Here is a 17,374-nt window from a genome sequence, read left to right on the forward strand (position 1 = left end):
CTTTCTCCCTCTCTCTCTGCCCTTCGTCTGCTTGCTCTCTCTCTCAAAATAAATAAACATAAAAAAAAAATCTTACAGAAATGGAAACTAGGTAGGAAGGGGCCAAAGCTGAGAAAAGGTATAGGATTTGAAGACTAGAAAATTAAATACATTTGCCTAAAATAAGCTTAACAGACAGAATAAGTGAGAAAAAAAAAAAAAAAGGTCACAAAGGCAGTATGATTGAGAAGATGAACAAAGAGAGAAATTTCTTTAAAAACAGGCCCCTAGGGGCGCCTGGGTGGCGCAGTCGGTTAAGCGTCCGACTTCAGCCAGGTCACGATCTCGCGGTCCGTGAGTTCGAGCCCCGCGTCGGGCTCTGGGCTGATGGCTCGGAGCCTGGAGCCTGTTTCCGATGCTGTGTCTCCCTCTCTCTCTGCCCCTCCCCCGTTCATGCTCTGTCTCTCTCTGTCCCAAAAATGAATAAACGTTGAAAAAAAAAAAATTAATAAAAAAAAAAAAAAAAAAACTAAAAATATTAAAAAAAAAAAAAAAAAAAAAAAAAAAAAAAAAAAACAGGCCCCTAAAATGGAGACAGTCCAAGTTAACTATTGGCAAGAGAACCATTATTGACTCTGAGAAGCAGTGGGAGTGAAATAATGCCGAAAAAGAAACGGGAATCATTCGACTGACCACCTTCTACGCGCTAGAGAAGAACACAAAATCCCTGCCCTTGGTGAAGATTACATTTTAGGTGGGGGAAGAAATCAGGAGCAATAAATATAATAGATAAATTCAGTAATATGCTATCATATGATAAGTTTATTGGGGAAAAAAACAGAATAAGGGAGATCATGAGCCCCTGGAAATTGAGAAGGTTGGGTTTGTGCCTTTCTGGGTAAGTCTCTTTGAGAAAGTGTCCTTTGAGCAGAGACATAAAAAGGAATTGAGTTAGTTATCAACGTGGATATCTTGAGAAACAGTGTTCCAGACAGAGGGTACCAGCAGTGCAAAGGTCCAACATCAGGAGCTTGCCTGGCATATTCAAGAAACAGCAAGTAGACAGCAGAAATGGAATGAAAAATGGAGAGTAATCACAATTCCTTGAAGGTATTATAAAGCCTTCAGCATGCTGTCCTGAATAAGACTGTAAGCTATTAGAAGCTTTCAAATTGAGGTAGTAATATATCTGATTTATGTTTGAAAGGATTCTTCTGGCTACTGTGTTGATCCTAAGGGTAGGAACTAGGGTGGAAACAGGCAGACCAGCTAGAACTAAAGGAGCAATTTAAGTGAGGGGTGATGTCAGCTAGGAGAAGGATGGTCCTTGTCCTAGTCACCATCAGTGACATCACCATCAAATGGCCTAATGCTGGCCTTTGAGCCACAGGATTTCTGAATGGATTGAGCATAGGATGGGAGAGGAAAGGGGGGAAAGGGGGAGACTCTAAAATGTTTAGCCTCATCCACCTAAAGGACCAAGTTGTCATCAACTGAGAGAAGGAAGAATCCAGCTACACTAAATTTTAGCTAAGTTTGAGGGGCCAAGTGGAATGCTAATTGGAGAAGTCTAGGCCAGACATGTCAATGGGGTGTCAGTTGTGTAGAGATGACAATTAAATCCAAGTCACCAAGGGAGACTGGATAAATAGAAAGGGAGACCAAGGACTGAGTCCTAAGACAAGGGAAGGAACCAGCAACGGTCACTTCAGTTTTTGTGGAGTGGTAAGAGCAAAAGCCTCACTGTAAGGGGTTTAAGAGGGAATGGGAAGACAGATACTGGAAATAGCAGGTATGGGCAACTCTTTTTGAGTAATTTGGCTGTAATAAGAAGCATAGAAATGAAGAGGTAGCCATGGGTAAAGCTGGGTCAAGAGGAGTTGTAATTTTTTGTTTTGTTTTAGGGTGAGAGAAATAATAGCATGTCTGTATGCTAATGAAATGCTCCAGTGAAGAGTGAAAATTCATGATGCAAGAGATGGTGGGAGGTGGGTGGGGAAGGAAAGAATTGCTGGAACAATGTCTTTGAGTAGGTAATAAAAGAATCTAATGTAAACATAAAGTAATCAGAGCACAGAGAATAAAGACCAGTAAAAGATCATCCATACCATCAAGACAGAAAACCAACTATGAGGGTGCAGATGCTGGTGGAAAGGCAGGTGTGGTAATGGTGCTATGAAAGATCTCTTGTGAATGCTTCAATTTTTCCCGTGAACTGGGAAGCAAGATCTGCAACTAAGAACCCCCTAGATTATGGAAGACATGTTAAAAGATCAAGAAAGGGGTATTAAATAGGATGGTAGGAAAGAGAGTAGACCACAGAAATACAGTTTAATTACAGGGCAGTAATAAGGACTCACCATAAATTTCAAACGAGAACAGTCAGCCTCATGGTGCTTACCCCAGGCTGTATTCTTATACTGGCTGCACAGAAAGGAGTAAATCCACCCATCTACACCACAGCCCAGGCCCTTTGCCTGGTCTGTACTACGAATGGGAGGGCATGGAAGAATAAGTAAATAAAATGAGAATAGTCAATGTAGTTGTCAGTTACTCTCCAACTTTAGTCAGCTGCAGGGATACAAACATGGAGCAGGCTAAAAGTTTGATGTAACCTTGGATGTAGTTGTGGCCATGAGAGCATAAGGAGATTAGATTATAATGGGACTCTCCCTCTCCCTCTCTCTCTGCCCCTGTTTGTTCTCTCTCAAAATAAAAATAAAAAAATAAACAAATAAACTAGACAGAGGAAAAAGGATGTCATGGATGTGACAGGCAGTAAAATGGCGGTGGGATCAATGAATATGAAGTCTGGCTGGGGTTAAAAACTATTGGGGCGCCTGGGTGGCTCAGTCGGTTGGATGTCCGACTTCAGCTCAGGTCATGATCTTGCAGTTGGTGGGTTCGAGACCTGCGTCGGGCTCTGTGCTGACAGCTCAGAGCCTGAAGCCTCCTTCAAATTCTGTGTCTCGTCCTCTCTCTGCCCCTCCCATGCTCATGCTGTGTCTTACTCTGTCTCTGAATAATAAATAAATGTAAAAAAAATTTTTTTAAATTAAAAAAAGACCAGTTAACTATTAAAAAATTATTGTTTTTTTCATGTTGATAGTAATATAATAAAAAAGATAAACATGTATTATCTAAAATATAGTTATTAATATAAACATGAAATGTTACCTTTATTTACTTCACATTACAGTAGATGAGACAAAATTGGCAATAAATTGATAATTGTTGAAAGTGGCTGATAGTACATGAGGGTTCTATATACAACTTTCTATTTTTGGAAGCTTCCATAGCATACAGTTTAGAAAAAGAAATAAATAAAGGAATATTAGATACTAGTAGGTACCAGAGGGAATAAGGCAGAAATATATGTAGAAGTGATAGTCAGACGGGGATACCTGAATTAGGTTATAAAGGAGCTTCATTAAGGCTATGCTATTATCAAGGATATGGCTGGGAGTCAATGGCTGATGTATAGGTAGGACAAGATCATGGGAGGCAAGGAACTGGTCTTTAGAAGGATCTCTTAATATACAGTTGAGACAGGAATAGTATTGAAAAGAGTGATGGAGACCAAGGAACAAAACATGTCAAGAAATGAGAAGGAATGGAAGACACACATGGCAACAAGAGTCGGAATAATGTCACGGACCATTGTGAATATGTTAGAAGATGAAGAAAACCACGGATAATATGTAAACTTGTTTTTATTTACTCTAATACAGTGTTATAACAAAATACTGGACCGCGCCCAAATAACACAAGTTGATGATATTCTTCAAACTACCTGTGAAACGTACTTCAATCAGATATTTTTCTAGGAAGAACAATTTCAATCATTTAAGTAGCCTCACACGACCCCCTTTCTTATTTATGAATGGTAGGAGGTGCCAGAAGAAGGAAACAGATAGTGATAACAACCTCATTCATGTCTTGTGCATATTCTTTATAAAATTAAATATGTGAAAAACCTTTAAATCACATCAAATTAATTAATGCATTTACTATGCAATAACAAGTGGTATGATGATGTAGAACATTGACATAAGGAAAATAAAATGTCCATATTATAAACTTATTTTACATAATAAATTCTAAAAATATATGTATAGAACAGTCATTTTTTTTAAAGAGAGGAATTTTTCTTAAATAAGGAAATACTATTATGCAACATGGTATTGTTTAAGAAATTAATCAGCACATCTAAAGAATTTATCTTTTATTTGATAGAGTCTCATGTAACAAATTAATTAAGACTTTGGAAATGAACAAAACACATTACCATGATAAATAAAGGTTTCTGTTTGCAAAAAGTAACTGAAGTCAGTCAGCCAATGGATGATTCTAGCATACTAAATGTAGAACAAATTATAGTCTCTCTTGTGTGACAGATATTACACTGGATCAGGATCCAAGAAACTAGATTACACATCTTTGACAAGCTTATCTGATGTCAACTGAGTCAGGTAGCTTATCAGGACTTCTGGTTTCCTGCACCCTCACTAGATGGAAAATTATAAAAAGTCTACAGAAAATTTCAGCTGTGCCAAGAAAGGCAAAATAAAATGTAGCTCATTTTTTTTTTTTTATGGTGGGTATATTCCTGGAAAGGGATAATAATTACAAAGGAAGTATGCCAAACCTGATCTGAAAGTATTAAATTCCCAGTTAGTTACCTAAATCACATCATGCTGTAGAAATGACTATATACAATGAAAGAAATATTATATACCTGATTAGTATAAGGCTTTTCAAAAGGTACATCAATTGACTTTTTAAGTCAATAAAGAAACCAGTCAGTCACATTAATGGTATTTATTAAACCACTGTGATATTATATACTATTTAAATTCTCCTTTTGCTTCTTCACTATTTCCTGTTTTATTCTTACTGAAAAAGTAAACAAATAAATGCATTCATCAGCCACATGAGACTTAGAACATTTTTAGAAAGAAATCCTGGGTCATTGTTAAGATTTGAGTGAAGGGGCACCTGGGTGGCTCAGCTGGTTAAGCGTCTGACTTCATTCAGCTCAGGTCATGATCTCACATTGCAGTTCATGGGTTAGAGCCATGCATTCGGGTCTGTACTGACAGTTTGGAACCTGGAGCCTGCTTCAGATTCTGTGTCTCCCTCTTTCTCTGCCCCTCCCCTGCATGCACTCTGTCTCTGTCTCTCAAAAATGAATAAAAGTTAAAAAAAAATATGAGTGAAACTTCACATCTTTTAGTAGCTTGAGAACCTGACTCAAGAATGTTGGTTTGCACTTAACCTTTCTCACAGTAGCAAATTCTCTCAAAGTGACCCAGACACTGGATGTCACACTGAATGAACTTAACATAAACACTGACACTAAATTTCTCATAAGTTCATAATCACGACACAATTTAAGGCCACTCAGGAGATTATATAATCAATTAAGTAATACACTGTAAGAGTAATTCAGAGGAAGAAAAACAAATGCTCCATATGTACATGGTTGTTAGGGGTGGGTACAGGGCAGAAGGAAACAGACTAACAGAGCTTCATGGATAAGCCTTACATATGAGTAAAGGGGCGCCTAGGTGGCTTAGTCGGTTGAGCGTTTGACCCGATTTCAGCTCAGGTAGTAATCCCACAGTTCCACCGTGAGATCAAGGCCTGCCTTGGGGTCTTTGCTGAGTGTGGAGGCCTGCTTAAGATTCTCTCTCCCAGTCCCTCTACCCCTCCCCAAGTCTCAATCAATCAATTAAAAAAACGTAAAGATTATTTTTAGCCATCCAACCTGGAAGACCAGCATTGCAAAGACAAAGAGGCAAAGATTAGAATGAAAATGATAGTAATATTTTTTTTAAATGTTTATTGAATTAGCCTAAAGTTAAACACAAAGGACATTATTTATGGATATGGAATAAATTTAGTTAGGATTTATATAGGTTATAAAAGGTCTTGTAAATCTGACACTGTTTAGATTTGATATGGAGTGCAATTTAAATCCTGAAAAATTAAATATCTGACCAAAATAACGTCTTGAGAAAATGAGTCTGATAGCAATATTCATATTGAAAATATCTAAATTCCACTGAGTGATATTGACTGGAGATTATGAAGTCATTATTCTTAGTGTAATGCTCATATCTATAAATGCACTAAAATGCCAAAAAATAAAGGTAAGGCAGAACTTAGCGATAGGATGAAAAGAACTGAAAATTCTAGACAGATCTGATAGAGAATGTTTATCACAATGTTAATGTTCAATACTTGCACTTCCCTAGAAACGTGTTTCACAATCTTTAAATGTTAATTTTGAGCCCCATCTTATTTTTTTCATTGTAAACCATTAGGAAAGAAAGCTATTAGCAATATGTTCTAATATGACCTAGATACTTCATGAAATGTAAGTATACCTTGAGTTAATGTTCTGTAGTCACAGAACTGTCATTATCATCCTCAAAATTGAAAAATTGAGTATCATGCCTTTTATGCTTCAAAATACTAAGCACCATTTGAAAGGGTTCGGACTTCCTTGGTAATTGCCTGCATAGATACAGGAGGATTTCTTTTTTCTAACAGAAGAAAAGCTAATAAGGAGTTCAAATTTAAAAAAAAAATAATAAATTAATGGAGTTCTATAATAGCTATATTTTTAATAAAATTCAACACAATTAGAAAACTTTGAATTGAGTAATAGAAATCAAGAGTAATGATCACTTAGGGAATATATATTTTTTGAGTCTGTAATATCAAAAGCAATGAGCTAAGTGGATTTCAGAGGAAAGAGAGGCTGATATTAAGAATAAGTGCTTTTTGCCCTTATCCTCTGAAGCCTAAGTAAAAATGTTCATTTTGTGTAAAATTTCATATATGGTGCACAGTATACTATTGTTTAGTAAGTTACAGCTTTACATTATGAATGCCTACATTATGAATGCAGGTATTTAAGTATCTATACTAATAACTGTTATTAATATATCATTTGCTTGGTCTATCTTAAATTACCTTAGGGAAGTCACTGAAATGATTCTGAATCTCACTGATGTCTATCATACATTAAATACACCAGAGAAGATCTTGCATTTTACTAAGTTCTAAAATTCTATATTTCAACAACTGTTGATTTACTCCCAATTACTCAACCCCTGGGGGAATGTTTGGGTCATATTATGGCTGCAACATAAATTTATAGAACTAGTATACACGTGTGACAACTCCAAACAGACATTGCAAAAATTATTTCCTACATTTTTTACGTTGTATTATACGATTGAAAATACTTCTTACACCGTTAAAGAATGTGTCTGTGTTCTCCCAAAATTCGTTTGTTGAAATCCTAATTCCCTGTGTGATGGCATTTGGAGATAGAGACATTGGGAGGTAACTGGGTCACGAGGGCAGAGCCCTTGTGAATGGGTAGGGTGACTTTATCACAAAGACCCCGGGAGAGCTCCTTGTACCTACAACCATGTCAGGACGGTGGGAAGACAGTTGCTATAAACCAAGAAGGGAGACCCAGCAGACACTGAATTGGCCAGCATTTCGATCTTGGACTCCAGAACTGTGAGAAATACACATCTGCTACTTAACCTACCCTGTCTGGGGTATTTTTATGTAGTCGGGATGCACTGAGACAGCTACAGAAATGAATAATTTTAGCAAAGCCTTCTATCAGCTCTGTGCAAGTAGGCATCTTTGTTTTTTGTTTTTTTTTTTAACGTTTATTTATTTTTGAGACAGAGAGAGACAGAGCATGAGTGGGGGAGGGGCAGAGAGAGGGGACACAGAATCCAAAGCAGGCTCCAGGCTCTGAGCTGTCAGCACAGTGCCCGATGTGGGGCTCGAACCCACAAACCGTGAGATCATGACCTGAGCCAAAGTCGGATGTTTAACTGACTGAGCCACCCAGGCACCCCATAGGCATCTTTGCTTTTTAAAATAGCTTTTACCCTAATACCTCAAGAAATCAGAAAGAAAAAAGAATTAGAAGCAGGCCTAACCAGCCTGAAAGCAAGTACAAAGAAGAGCCATACTCCTTTCTCTGATTTCAGTTAAGTCCTCTTACATATTCTCATTTCCCTAGTACGTTCCCTAAAGTGATTCTTCCTGAAATCTGGCCTGGCAAGGGTCTCCTCGCATGAGCTCCCAGAGCTGAGGTGTTGGAGAGTTGATGATGGTGGGGAAAAAAGAGCCCAGGGCTTCCAAGCCTATATGACCACAATAACAGTCCGCTTGACAAAGCCTAAGCAGAAGCTCCCCCCAGTAATGACACTGGGAGCTGAGACAAGGGGGAGACAGCCCCAAAGCTGGTTCCATTCAACCAGCAACAGTTATAATCCCCCCGACTTGGTCCAAAACCCAACTCCATCTGTCAAAAGGATTTTTTTTTAATGTTTATTTTTGAGAGAGAGAAAGAAAGAATGAGTCAGGTATGGGCAGAGAGAGAGAGAGAGACAGACAGAGGGAGACAGAGAGAGAGGAAGACAGAATCCCAAGCAGGTTCCACCCTGTCAGCGCAGAGCCCAATGCAGGGCTCGAACCCACGAAGCCATGAGATCATGACCTGAGTCGAAACCAAGAGTCAAACGCCGAACCGACTGAGCCACCCAGGTGCCCCAGGAGTGGAAAATTCTTAAAAAATTAACTTATAGTCTTATAAAAACTGTAATTTTAAGTAAAACATCTATTTAGACTAAAACATATTTAATTATTCTAAGTATTCTATAATTATTGGGTTAGTTAGGTCTTTCTGTAATTAACTCCAAAAACTTGAGTATATTTACTTTGTTAACTAGCTCCCAAGGTAGGTATAACTGAAACAGATCAGGTGTTTAATTAACTTTTGTGGGGATGAAGTAGCTACATGGTGTCTGCTCTCAAGAAGGGCACCATTTTATAAGAGATTCATCTGTAGAACTATCAATGTGTTATCTGCCATAATAAAATTATGACCAAACTACTATAAGGGAACAATTCCTTCTAACTAAGAATTGTATGTCATCGGTACCTGGAGCCTAGATGAGTGAGGTGCCTCCTTAGATCTTGTTAAATAAAGGAATGAGACTACCTTCTAAGAATTAAATGTCATTAAAGAGTGGATCAAAGCACCACTCCAGCATCTGTTAGCAGAGAGACTGAGGTCTGAACAATATGACTACAGCCAAATGAATCTAGATAAATGACAGTAACATAAACAAGAGTAGATGCTTCAACAGAAGAAAATGGCAGTTGGTTGGTAAATTGTGGAATCAGAGTCACAGAGATAAATACTGCCCACGTTCATTTAAGTATTGTCCAGAAGGACAGGGGAATGACCGAAGGCATGAACTTGACCTTTCTGTACTATTGGCCAAGTAGAGTTAGTTTAATAATGGCATCTGAGCCAGATGCATTTTAAATATCATGTGACAAGTTCCTTTTATTCCAATTTTGTGACTTTCAAGTATATGAGGGCTTACTATGCATAATGCCACAGGGGGAGAATGAGACAACTAGGTAACTAAAATCTGTTAGGACAGTGAGCCCTTAGAACTGGTATTGTTAAAATGGCAATCTGATGTCAGACATCATTATTCAAAACTTAGGTTAAAATAAATTTATTTATTTCATTTTATTATAGGGAGAGAGTGCATGAGCAGGGGAGAGGGGCAGAAGGACAGAGAATCTTAAGCAGGCTCCATGCTCAGTGTGGAGCCTGGTGTGGGACTTGATTCCATGAACCCGAGATCATGACCTGAGCAGAACTCAAGAGTCAGATGCTCAACCAATTGAGCCAGCCAGGCCCCCTCCCCCCCAAAAGAATGTCACTTTAAAGAAATGGATGAGGCTCTTAAGTCTAAGGTCCAGAATTTAGGTCTTGTTAAGTTGACTGAAGTTAACTTCTTTCCTGAGACTCCTGGGAGGTCTTTTTTATTCTGAAACAGAATCATCCATGTGCTTGAAATGGTGTGTATGTGAATTTCTGCAATATAAAGGGGTGTCTGTTATGAAGAAAGGAGTGAAGGGCACTGCAGTCAGAAAGAGAAAGAGGGAAGGAACAGTAAAAATCAAGGTGTGTTAGGAACTTTAAAGAACTGTGCCTCAAGAGGAGGAAGGGTTTCGGTAATGGGAGCTGAATCATAAGGGAGGCTCAGAGGCAAGGCAGCACTAGAGTGGGAACAGCTAGTGATCCAATTCTGCTGAGACATGGAAGTCTGCTGAGGAGTTAGCCATAAGGCTAGCAAGACTAGAATGGCCAATTTGGCCCAGAATGCAGGGGAAGTCCTTGAAAGCCCATCCAATCACAGATTCCATAAGGCACAAAGGGTTAACAGTTAAAGCTTTATAGCCAAAGAATGATGTGATCAAAACAATACTTGAGAAGATTAATATGTTGGTATATATGGGACGAGTTAGAAACTGGAACACCCACTTGCAGGTAGAGGAGTTAGGGGGGTTTCAATCCTAATGTAGCATAAACGTATAGGATCCCAATGTGGATGGTGAAGCAGGAATAAAAATTAGGGGTGGAGGTAAATTTGCAAAAGATGTTTTGACAAGACTCTGGCTGAGGGCTTCAGGAATACAACACAGAGCAGCTAGCCAGGATCACCAGGGATAAGAGACCTAAATTAAATGCATAATTATTGCACCATTATAAGAAAACTTAAAATTCAAAAGTAGTGTTTCATTTTTGTATGTAAGGAAAGCCCATACGATGTGACAACGTGCCAAAAAGTTGTATTCTTTGACTTTTCTACCTACCTATCGATCCATTCACCAATCTGTCCGTCTATCCATCCATCCACCCACCCACTCATCCATGCTTTGTTCTTTTTTTGTTTTTTTTTAACCATTGAAACTTCAGCATTAGGCAAACTTGAAAAGCTGGGTGGACACCAAAAGAATAAAATAGGAAAGAGGTGACTCGGCTGATGGTGTAAGATCTCAGTGGTGTTAGAATGGCATGAGGTCAGCACAGGAGGAAAAGTCTGCCTTTGAATTAGGTTATACGAAAGTGCTAAGACCACAGGGAACAGAAAACGGGTGGTAACTGAAAGAAACAACAAATACTTCTCGGTTGCAGGTAAAGTGTTCCTTTAGGTGTGGCCAGGAAGAGCTTAGACCATGGGCTTGCACAGGAATGAAATAGAGCTGGTGTCAGGAATCCCATAAGAAGTTAAAGGGACATGAAAAGAGTCCGCAGTGTAAAATGAGAGACCAACTGTGATAAAAAAATTAAAAAAAAAAAAATACACTTCTCATTGACATTTTACCAAGTTTTTGAGAAATTTCCCAGCAATTTTCAACTACTATCAAAGACATTTATGTAATGAACAGGGAAATTTTACTATTGACTGGATATTTAAAAAAAAAAAAACTTTTGGGGCGCCTGGGTGGCGCAGTCGGTTAAGCGTCCGACTTCAGCCAGGTCACGATCTCGCGGTCCGTGAGTTCGAGCCCCGCGTCAGGCTCTGGGCTGATGGCTCGGAGCCTGGAGCCTATTTCCGATTCTGTGTCTCCCTCTCTCTCTGCCCCTCCCCCGTTCATGCTCTGTCTCTCTCTGTCCCAAAAATAAATAAACATTGAAAAAAAAAATTTTTTTTTAAAATAAAAAAAAATAAAAAAAAAAACTTTTTAATGTCTATTTACTTTTTGAGAGAAAGAGAGAGGGAGAGAAAGTGGGGGAGGGGCAGAGACAGAGAGGGAGACACAGAATCCGAAGCAGGCTCCAGGCTCTGCACAATCAGCATAGAGCCTGATGTGGGGCTCAAACCCACAGACCGTGAGATCATGACATGAGCTGAAGTCGGATGCTTAACCAACTGAGCCACCCAGGCGTCCCAATACGCAATGGAAATTTAATAAAATTAATGATTTTTTTAGGTTTGATAATGTAGTTTTTTAAAAAGCCCTATGTTTTAGAGAATGAAACTGAAACAATTATAGACATTGTATGTGAATTTATTTTTAACTTAATTCAGCAGCAGTGGCAAATATGGAAGAGGCAAAATTGACAGCAAGTTGATAATTACTGAAAGAGAGTGGTGGGCACAAGAAGTTACATTATATTGTTTTCTCTTTCATGTATGTTTGAAAACTTCCCTAACAAGATAAGCAATCATGAAACTATCTACACTTTGACTGGATCCATCTTATCACCTCTTTCTCTCTCTCTCTCTCTTTTTTTTCTATGTTTATCTTCTTAGCTCATGTCATCCATGCTAAATTTTCCATTTACTTTTGTACTCATTCTTCCTAAGTCACTTTTAGAGTTTTCCTTTTCTTCTACAAATGTCTGTCCCTACATATCTATTTGAATCTGGACTCAGCCACTTTCTAGCGGGGTAAACTCCAGAGAGAAAAGTTAATGTAAGCCTCAAATTTCTCATCTATCAAATCAAATAAATAACTCCTATCCTGTAGGGATTGTTGGGGAAATTAAGATGATGTATATCAAGTTGTTGGTCAGTGGCCCATGATAAGGAGTGTGCCAGGCAAAAAACAAAACAAAAGAAAACAAAACAGAAAATGAACTTTTCTCTGTCCTGTGTTTACTCTCCTGCTGGCATCTCCCAGTGGGCACCCAACCCCCAAGAGGAAGGCAGGCAGCAAGGACCCAGGTGATGTGGCCTACTCCAACAGCCTTTGAAAACCAAAGGGCAGAGAAAGGTGGAAAAGAGATCTGACAAGCATGGAGCAAGAGGCGAACAGGCTCGCAGATGTAGAACAGAAGCCAGATTTCAGAGATATTAAGGAAGTAGGTGACAAAAACAACATATGACAGTCAACTGGATGGCAGGGTACATGAGGAGACAATACTTGTGGAAAACTTCCAGATTTCTGGATTGGGTGACTGACTAGTTGTTATTGTCAATGACAGACCCAGGCAGATGGGAGGCTGGAAAAGAACGAGCTTGGTTTCAGGTCCGTCGAGTTTCAGCAATCTATGACACAGTAGGTGCAAACCCTTATAGGCTACTGGTTTTTGGGGTCTGGGATTCAGGAGAAAGCTTCCAATTTCATAAATTCCATTCTGCATTTCAGACTATTTGAAAATAACTTACAGAATCAAATGTGAATTCTTTACAATGGCATTCACCATCTAACTTTTCTTCTTAGTTTCATACGTCACTGCGTATTCCATGCATCCCCCTCTGATGACCATGTTCTTTTTTTTTTTTAATGTTTATTCATTTTTGAGAGACAGAGAGAGACAGAGCACAAATGGGGGGGGGGGGGGGAAGAGAGAGGGAGACACAGAAACCAACGCAGGTTCCAAGCTCTGAGCTGTCAGCACAGAGCCCAACGTGGGGCTTGAACTTACAAACTAGGAGATCAGGACCTGAGCCGAAGTCAGATGCTTAACCAACTGAGCCACCCAGGTGCCCCTCTGTGACCATTTTCTCACCCCATCTTTCATATTACAGTTGTACAGTTTCTCTTGTCTAAAATCCCCATCTCCCCTTTTCTCTATGAAAAATCCTATCTTTCAAACTTTAGTCTACTTGCAGGCCCCTTTCACAAAGCCTTGGCCAATTCCCTGAGCCTAAATTAACCACACCCTAATTCCATATATTCCATCTACAAGCTATTTATACTTTTAGCATAGCATTTATTTCATTCAGCCCTGTCGATTACTTACTACTTTTAAGGAAGTAATAAGCTACCAGAGGGTGGGAGGTAAACTTCAATAATTTTTGTGTCCCCATCAATTTACCAATAGAACTCAATAAAATTTATTAAATTTCGACCATTTCTCCAAAGCATCTAGTTATTTTGAAATAGTGAACAAGCAAATATTTTAAATGAATATTTACGTTTCTTCTTTTGAACTCCTCAAAATTCTTGTGATTTTCCAAATAAAGCACTGTCTCAGAAACAACTCATGGTACTTTTCATTTAAAACTGAGGGAGTTCTGGGAAGGATATGGGTGGAACCTGTTGACTGCTGTTGTTACTATGTTTACTGCTCTTTGGTTTGTAGGCAATATTTTATGTATGTGCACCTGTATGAAAAAGCTAGAAGCTTTCTAAAGGTTATCTGCCTGCTTTGCAAATACAGTATGTCCTGAAGTATATTGTAATTGCCACAGGTAAGCATGTAAAAAAATGTGAGTCTTAGTAAATTGGGAATAATAACATTTGCACTGTGGAAGGTGTTAATAAGAATCATATTTCTCAAAACAACCCTATGAGTTGGGCTGGACAAGTAGCATCACACACCAATGACACCCATGACATAAAGGTAAAGACCACAGAAACTAAGATATTTACTTAATATCACACAGTGATGAAGTTATGACAAGAACTAATTTTCTTCTAGTTCAGCACTCTAATATTATGCCGTATGACCCCAGTCCTGACTGAATCAGGGGCAAGTGTGCATCCTTGAGGGGGCTCCACGACATCATGGCCATCTCTTTTGGTAGAATCCAACCTGATCCCAATTGTGTGATTAAATGCTTCATTGATAATAAGAGGGAAAGTATAATTTGATGCAGAGTTGCATTCTTGAAATAAAACTGTACTGTATGTTCTGAATTTTGTTTAAAAACTTCTGACAATCTCCATGTTATTATCACAGAATTAACTATTATTTAATTCTACTTTATCTCTACAATTTATGTAGAGCCATATCTAAAGCCACCATGGGGCAGAAGCCTAGTCTGAGAGGCTCCATTCCAGATGTATATAAACCCATTATGAATGATTTCCCATATATGCCTAAGTTAACATGAGATATGAAAATTATAGCTAGATTTTTTTTTCTTAAAAAGTATAGCTTGAAAAGTGGTTATTTGAAAAATCTATCTCATTAATTTAAAAATTAAAAGTCAAGGAATCAGGGGGTGCCTGGGTGGCTCAGTCAGTTGAGCGTCTGACTTCGGCTCAGGTCATGATCTCACGGTTCGTGGGTTCGAGCCCCGCATCAGGCTCTGTGCTGACCGCTTGCTCAGAGCCTGGAGCCTGCTTCAGATTCTGTCTCCTTCTCTCTCTGCCCCTCCCCCGCTCACGCTTTGTCTCACTCTGTTTCTCAAAAATAAATAAATGTAAAAAAAAAAAAATTAAGAAAAAAAAAAGTCAAGGAATCAGAACGAATGATATGCTGGTCCATGCTAAAATTCACAGGATATTTTAATAAGACAGGTTTCGGAATGCTTAAAGGACCTCTTCTCTTTGTGGTAGGACCATATGTTATAAATATTTCTAAAAATGGAAGAACCTCACCTATTTAAAGAGTCAGTACTGCAAAAGTATAAATAGAATGGCACATGAAAGAAACTGCTTCATTTCTAGTAAAGAAATGGAGGGGGAAAAACGGAACGAGGGAATAAGGAATATGAAAGTGAATGAAATCACTGACTACAACTTCTATTAGTAGAATATCTTTTCCCAACATCTTTGCCAGCATTTGCTAGGCATTTTTTTTTTTTTTTCCATGAAATCCCAAGAAGGCAAAGATCTCTATTTGGTCTACAAATGAGGTAGCAAGTGTCAAGTCCACTTATTTTTTTCTTCCTCTAAATTTTGGTAAAGGAGAACCTTAAATAAGTAATGTAATTTTTTTAACCCCTGTAGTGGATTTTCTTTCATAATAGGTTCAGTATCACATCTGTTTAATGCCATTCTTTTGACAAACAAACAAACACGTGACTCTGGGGAGCCTGAGCGGCTCAGTCAGTTAAGTGCCCAATTCTTGACATTGGCTCAGGTCGAGATCTTGTGGTTTCATGAGTTTGGGCCCCCAAGGTGGGCTCTGCACCAGTAGTGTGGAATCTGCTTGGGATTCTGTGTGTGTGTGTGTGTGTGTGTGTGTGTGTGTGTGTGTGTGTGTGTCTCACTCTCTCTGTCCCTCCCCCACTCGTGCTATCTCTGTCTCTCTCAAAGTAAATAAATAAACCTAAAAAATCATATGGTGACTCAAATAAAATATATTATCATAACATTTATGATATTTGGTCTCTTTCCAAGTCATTATACAGCAATGTTAGCTTTAGAAATTGAGATTCCTTGTTCTAGTTTCGAGAAGAATGCTGGTGCAATTTTGATTGGGATTGCATTGAATGTGTAGATAGCTTTGGGTAGTATTGACATTTTGACAATATTTATTTTTCCAATCCATGAGCAGGGAATGTCTTTCCATTTCTTTAAATCTTCTTCAATTACCTTCATAAGTTTTCTATAGTTTTCAGCATACAGATCCTTTACATCTTTGGTTAGATTTATTCCTATTTTATGCTTCTTGGTGCAATTGTGAATGGGATCAGTTTCTTTATTTGTCTTTCTGTTGCTTCGTTGTTAGTGTATAAGAATGCAACCACAAAAGGCCCCGAATAGCCAAAGGAATTTTGAAGAAGAAGACCAAAGCAGGAGGCATCACAATCCCAGACTTCAGCCTCTACTACAAAGCTGTCATCATCAAGACAGCATGGTATTGGCACAAAAACAGACACACAGACCAATGGAATAGAATAGAAACCCCAGAACTAGACCCACAAACGTATGGCCAACTCATCTTTGACAAAGCAGGAAAGAACATCCAATGGAAAAAAGACAGCCTCTTTAACAAATGGTGCTGGGAGAACTGGACAGCAACATGCAGAAGGTTGAAACTAGACCACTTTCTCACACCATTTACAAAAATAAACTCAAAATGGATAAAGGACCTAAATGTGAGACAGGAAACCATCAAAACCTTAGAGGAGAAAGCAGGAAAAGACCTCTCTGACCTCAGCCGTAGCAATCTCTTACTCGACACATCCCCAAAGGCAAGGGAATTAAAAGCAAAAGTGAATTACTGGGACCTTATGAAGATAAAAAGCTTCTGCACAGCAAAGGAAACAACCAACAAAACTAAAAGGCAACCAACGGAATGGGAAAAGATATTTGCAAATGACATATCGGACAAAGGGCTAGTATCTAAAATCTATAAAGAGCTCACCAAACTCCACACCCGAAAAACAAATAACCCAGTGAAGAAATGGGCAGAAAACATGAATAGACACTTCTCTAAAGAAGACATCCAGATGGCCAACAGGCACATGAAAAGATGTTCAGCGTCGCTCCTTATCAGGGAAATACAAATCAAAACCACACTCAGGTATCACCTCACGCCAGTCAGAGTGGCCAAAATGAACAAATCAGGAGACTATAGATGCTGGAGAGGATGTGGAGAAACGGGAACCCTCTTGCACTGTTGGTGGGAATGCAAATTGGTGCAGCCGCTCTGGAAAGCAGTGTGGAGGTTCCTCAGAAAATTAAAAATAGACCTACCCTATGACCCAGCAATAGCACTGCTAGGAATTTACCCAAGGGATACAGGAGTACTGATGCATAGGGGCACTTGTACCCCAATGTTCATAGCAGCACTCTCAACAATAGCCAAATTATGGAAAGAGCCTAAATGTCCATCAACTGATGAATGGATAAAGAA

General features: G+C 38.8%; 1 protein-coding gene and 1 non-coding gene across 2 annotated transcripts in view; one reads left to right on the top strand and one right to left on the bottom strand.

Annotated features, from left to right (window-relative positions):
- FAM83B (family with sequence similarity 83 member B) overlaps positions 1 to 17,374 on the bottom strand; it is a 67,833-nt gene that overhangs the window by 11,084 nt on the left and 39,375 nt on the right. The gene's annotated exons all lie outside the window — the stretch shown is intronic.
- On the top strand, positions 2,372 to 2,486 carry LOC124529525 (small nucleolar RNA SNORA51). Its single transcript, XR_006966411.1, has one exon. It is a non-coding gene; the product is annotated as a small nucleolar RNA SNORA51 (small nucleolar RNA).

The sequence above is a fragment of the Lynx rufus genome, unplaced genomic scaffold, assembly GCF_022079265.1.
Source record: "Lynx rufus isolate CCGP_SWC_20201006 ecotype Redwood Valley unplaced genomic scaffold, mLynRuf1.p SCAF_6, whole genome shotgun sequence".
Classification (NCBI taxonomy): Eukaryota; Metazoa; Chordata; class Mammalia; order Carnivora; family Felidae; genus Lynx; species Lynx rufus.